Source organism: Bactrocera dorsalis, chromosome 5 (genome assembly GCF_023373825.1).
Source record: "Bactrocera dorsalis isolate Fly_Bdor chromosome 5, ASM2337382v1, whole genome shotgun sequence".
Taxonomy (NCBI): Eukaryota; Metazoa; Arthropoda; class Insecta; order Diptera; family Tephritidae; genus Bactrocera; species Bactrocera dorsalis.
The window spans coordinates 12,286,081-12,292,101 of record NC_064307.1 but is presented as its reverse complement, the minus strand read 5'-3'; the positions used below and the strand labels follow the sequence as shown (position 1 = coordinate 12,292,101).

Here is a 6,021-nt window from a genome sequence, read left to right as displayed (position 1 = left end):
GGGTTTAATTACTAAGGAAACTGCTTCAAAATTGTTTTTTTCAATTTTCTTCATTCGCAATGTTTACTTTCCTACTCCTAGCTATAAGCTAGAGGATTTAAAATTTGTTAAACTTACAGGGAAATTTTGTAAATATCCCAATATAGATAATATTTTTGAAAATATCTCTTCAGCGACTGTCACGTAAAAGAGTTGTTTTACTCTTTGCTCATATACTTTAAAGAGAAATTTCGCAAAAATATGAAACAATTGTTACTTTGAGTCAAATAACCTTCGAAGAGCTGATAGCTGGGACATTTTTAGAGACATGCAGAATAGTATAGTACATGCAATACATTAGGAGCTAAAAATTTCCCTAAATTTCGTGAGCGCAACAAAGAGAGGGCATCTGCGCAAACAAGCCCACATATTTCATTCATCAATTGAGCTAATTTTAACCTAACTTATCACGCTTACTGTTAACCAGAGAGCAGCCGAAAGTTATGCTAACAATATTGTCACATGTTATTTATCACACACACGAACCGAAGCACGAAGTTGCACGAAATCAAGAAGACACTGTGCGACTGGATGAGGTGCAACACGGCGACAAGCGCACAGTGTTTGGACCAAAATACAGCAAACGCTAGTGACAGGTCAGTTCAAAAGGCGCTGGCTGAGTGTTCGTAAGCAAAACTCGGAAGAGCAATGCGAAGCCAACAGTAACAGTAAACAGTAAAAAGTGACAAAGCCAAGCAGTGGCAAACAGCAATAACGGTAGCGAAATATTGAGACGGTCGCGGCGCTGGCAAAAAACTACAGTCCGCGCTAGTACGCGATGTTATATCGGCGAGCAACAACGTCGCGATGCTGTGCGTTGCGCCCGAAAGGCTGCAAGGGAATTGTATTTAAAGTACACAAATTTTATTAATTTGAAGGTAAAGTGTGGCAGTAAAATGTAGACGAGTGCCGTTGTGTGCAGCTGTCGTCAAGAAAATAGAAAAAATCTTATATAAATATAAAATAAACAAGAAAGTGTGTTGAAAGCTGTAGATAGTGTGTGCAAATTGCTGGCGTATCCTTGTGTTATACGAAATTGTCGATTTGGGAATTTTCGTGTGCGTATTTTTGCCTCTTCTCTTCATCCTGCCGCTGTTGTTGTCGGCTCAAGGCGAGCAGCTGTAAAGCGGTTAAATACAATCGAAAGTTTGAGGTTGCTGCCTGGTACACGTGTTTGCGTGTGTTGGTGGCGTCGGCATTAGTGCACACAATCAATAACAACAAATTATTTGAGATTTTGCCAAGGGTGTGAACGTGCAAATGCGAAAGCAAACAGAAAGCGTGTCAGATAAAGGCAGTGAAAAACAAAAGGCACTTAACGTGTTAAAAGCATTTGTAGTTTTGGCTAAGAAAAGCAAGTGAAGATTGCGGCAAAAGAAGAGGAAGCAGAGTTAAATAAAATATGAAGTAAAAGGAAAGCAAAAAATAATTTTTAAGAGATGAAATTTTTTTCTTATGTTGAAAGTGCGAAAATCGGTTAAAAAAGATAGAAACTAGCATACATGTGTGTATATACAGTTATGTGTAATTAAGGATAGTGTGTGAGTGTCAGAGAATGTGTGGGAGTGGAGGCCCATTAAATTGAAAAAATTATGTGGAAACTTCCAGTGAAATATTAACGGATGCTTAAGCGACTAAGTCAAACAAAAACAAAAACAACAAATACAAAAGCAAAAACAACAACAATAGTAATAACAAACAACAACAACAACAATAAAAATAATAAAGAAAAAACAATGAAAACAACAAAAAAAATAAAACAACAATAATAACAAAAATAAAAAATAACAACAATAACAATTAAGACAACACCAACAACAGCTTTTCTGTAGCCCGACGCCGGTTTGAACATAAGTAAACTACGCTACAACCGCACATACACATATATAAATACACATATATGCGATTTTGTCTGAGTGTATGTGCGCGGTGCGTTAAACCCCACCACCGGCACCACCACACGCTCGGCCAGTGAGTTGTTGTGCCAATTTAATTAGCAAAAGTGTGTGCTGCGGTGCTCGGGAGTGGCAGCCTGTGTGGCAAACGTTGTGGCAAACACAAAAACAAAAACAACAGTAATAGCAAAAAATGAAATAGCGTTTCTTTAGCGCGGCATTAGAAGCGCAGAGTTTAAATCGTTGACGCTGAGGCACCAGCAGTAGCGGCGGCAGCTGTTGCCGGTAGTTGAAAGTTGCAAGTTTTCACGTGTTTTAATGTGTGCGTGCGTGTGTGTTTGTGTGAAAAGTGCGAAAAAGGCTAAGCCTGCGATGTGTAGTTGCAAAAAGTGGCGCGCATAGAAACAAAAAGCAACAACAACAGCAACAAAGCGCGGCATTGCAACAAAAAACTACTCCACTCGCGCTTCATAGCAACGGCGTGGAGTTGCAAATTGTGGAAGCAGAAGGTGAGTAGAACAACAACAACAACTGGTGGAAATACATTACAAAAACAAAACTATGCAACCGTGTTGGTTTCTTGTTTTGGCGCCCTCTGCGAGTCGGAATGGCCTGCCAATTATTTGTTTTGAGTTTGATGTTGTGGCTGAAAGCGCGCCTTTATGTGCCAATGTGTGTGTGTGAGTGTGTTTGTTTTCACACTGCAGTGATTTTAGGCGCAAGCACCCAGCAAAGCATTAGCAGACAGCCGCGACTGACGCCTAAGCGCTGTGCCCTTTTGTGAATTTCATATGCTCACACACACACCCAAACACATACATACATGCACAAACACAAATACTTATTTTTGTATGTGTGCTACACATAGTTGTTTGGCAGGGAAAAGTGCCAGCAAAAGTGTTGTGTTGGGCAACAAAAGTAGTCGCACACATGCTGCTGCCTGCTTTTACCGCTGCGTTGCGTTAGTTTGTACAAATACGTGGGGTTAAAAGTGGACTGTTTGTTCCGTGTGCGCGCGCCTGAAAGTCTGCTAAAAACAGTGTTATTTGCAGTGCAAAAAGGACAAAACAGAGCGTGTGGCATACTTTAGGGCTAAATTGCAGTTTACACACTAAATTTTTAACGGTACTGACTGTGCTTAAGTGGTAGAAAAAAACTGTGAGGCAGCAATGGCAGTCGTTTGGCATAATGCGGTTGATAGTTGTATGAAAATAAATATGTATTTATGTAGAATTTAAAGTTTAGAAACAAATTTTGTTGTTGTAAACTTTTTCGAAAAATAGTATTATGAACTGTTGAAATTATAGCCTTCTTTTAGAAAACAATTTTCATTTAATTTCGTAGCGATATATTGCCAAATGAAAAACTCTCCCATATAAGGACTTTATTTGGATTAATCAGTTTGTATGGCAACTATATGCTATATCAGTCCGATCTGAACATTTTCTTCAAATATAGTAGTGCTGTCTTGGAAATTAATATGTGTAAAATTTTGTCAAGATATCTCAACAAATTCAAAAAATTTCTCTACAGAGACTGTACTTTGATCGACCAGTTTGTATGGCAGCTATATGCTAAAGTAATCCGATATGCAAAATATCTTTGAGAATTGTACCGTTGTCTTAGATAATACTCCAAACCGAATTTCGTGACGATATCTCGTCAAATAAAAACTTTTCCATACAAGGACTTGAGTTTTATCAATCTGTTTGTATGACAGCTATAAGCTGTAGTGATCTGATCTGAACAATTTCTTTAAGGATTGTACTTTTATCGTGGAAAATAATCCGTGCCAAATTTCGTGAAGATAGCTTGTCAAATAAAAAAGTTTTCCATATAAGAAATCAATTTTGATATATCAGTTTGTATGGCAGCTATATGCTATAGTGATACGATCTGAGCAATTTGTTCGCAGCTTATACCTTTGCTTTGAGTAATAATATATGCCAATTTTCGTGAAGATACCTTGTCAATTAAACAAGTTTTCAATACAAGCACATAATTTTGATCTGTCAGTTTGTAAGGCAGTTATATTCTACAGTGTTCCGATATCAGCGGTTCTAACAAATGAGCATCGCTTTCGATAGGAGAGAATTGTGTGCAAAATAACAGACCGATATATCGAAAACTTAAGTACTTGTAGCCTCTTTGATATTTGATATTTTCATTCTTAAGAAGCATAGTATTTAGAAAACTCGTATAAGTGTCATGGATGTCTTAATCTTCAGAGTACATTTTGTCTTGCCTTTAGCTGTCATGCCTTTAGTCATCATAATTCGTTATCTGTCAAAATTTCCGAAGCGCTGACCAAGATATGATAATTATCTTTTACGGGTTTCCGGCATAAAACAAATAGTGTTTAAACATTAATAAAAATTTGAAGTCATTTATCACTTTACGGATTGTAAAAAATATGTGCATCAGTCACTGACAGCGATTACAGGAATTTAAAGTGTAAGTTTTTATATAACAGCACATATGTACAGTTTCATTCCAACGTCGACATTATTATCCCGACAAAAAGACCAATATGTGATAAATGACGGCAGTGAAAACTTTGATGAAGAGAAAACAGTTGATGAAGGGAAACAGAACAACCATCACACGAATTAATACCTCAAATTAAGAGGAAGCCACGGTTAAGCAGGCACGCACTTCCAGCCGAAACCAAAGTACGTGTCTCCAACTCGCTTGAGTGGCGGAAAAAATGTGTGAAAATGTGCCTCAATAAAGGGAGCAGAGGTAACATGAAAAGGGCTCAAATACAGAGGATTAGGAAATGAGTTTTAAAAGGAGCTGAACGAATTTTAATTAAGCAAATCAAGATGCTACATACCTGCTCAGCAGGCAGATAAACAGATAAATTTTCTAACGACAGTAAAATAATGAATGTGCCATCTGACAGTTACAGGCGGTCGAGAAGTGAATATAACAAGGATGTGCTGTGAAATGATTTAGTGTTTTCAGATTTATGTTTTGGCATTTTATTCTTTGAACAATTGCAATTGCAGATATACTCAAAGTAAGTAAGCGTATGATGTTTATTTAGTCTTTATGGATTGTACTAAATTTTAGGTGGTTTACTAAGAGAAGCTGGAAAAGAAAAATTTCGAGTGAAATATTTTTTGTAAAAGCTTGAATATTTCCAACTATTTCGATTAATATTTAATTTTTTCATTTGTGTAAAATGAGATAGCAAAATTAATTACAGAGTTTGCTTAACATAACACAACATAACATAACATAACATAACATAACTTAACATAACATAGCACAACTTAACAAAACATAACATAACATAACATAACATAACATAACATAACATAACATAACATAGCACAACATAACATAACAAACATAACGTAACATAATATACCATAACGTAACTTAACATAACATAACATAACTTATCATAAGTTACAATAATTTTAGCTGCTTAAACCACGTAAAGTTGATCAACTACTTACTTCAATCCATAAGTTCTGTTACAAGTTCACGCCGTTATAAAAATGAAATTGTAAAACATTAAAAAAACATTAATTTTATTTAGTAATGAACATGTTAGATGATCGATGCTCAAAATATTAACCGCAATGGTCTTCTTCTGTTTTCAAACCAGCCCTAAAATGAATTATACCTTTTTTTCATAAAATTACACAGTTTCTATTGGGTTTGAAGACTGTTGAACAGACTTTTTAAATTTCTGTGAAGTATTCGAGAGGCCATATCTGTGTTTGATCACACATTATAGTTCAGAGCTTACAAATCTGGACTTTCAGACAGTCAATCATCTGCAGCTTTGAATCCAGGAATTTTGCTTTTAAGCCGCTGCTGGGTGGGTTTTGCCTTGTGTGCTGAAGCAGAATCTTATTGGAATATACAATGCTCTTCAGCGAAGAGAGTATTGCTTAACTGCCTTGTCACGTCAGCTTCAATATCCTGTGGATACCCTTTTGCCCAGTTTAATCCCCTTTTTCATAAGAATGAAGAGGTGTAACATGTGTACTGGAAACACCCCACCCACCCATTATAACAGTTGAATGGTGATCACGCTGTACTTTGAATAATATTTTTTGCATCTCAGCAA

General features: G+C 36.5%; 1 protein-coding gene across 2 annotated transcripts in view; it reads left to right on the top strand.

The window, feature by feature from the left end:
* The first annotated feature begins 486 nt into the window (after positions 1-486).
* Positions 487-6,021, top strand: part of LOC105224484 (myosin-G heavy chain) — a 315,288-nt gene continuing 309,753 nt past the window's right edge. For both annotated transcript variants that reach the window (XM_029549490.2, XM_011202572.3), the window contains exon 1: positions 487-2,443. The gene's annotated coding sequence lies outside the window, so the exon portion shown is untranslated. The remainder of the gene's footprint in view (positions 2,444-6,021) is intronic.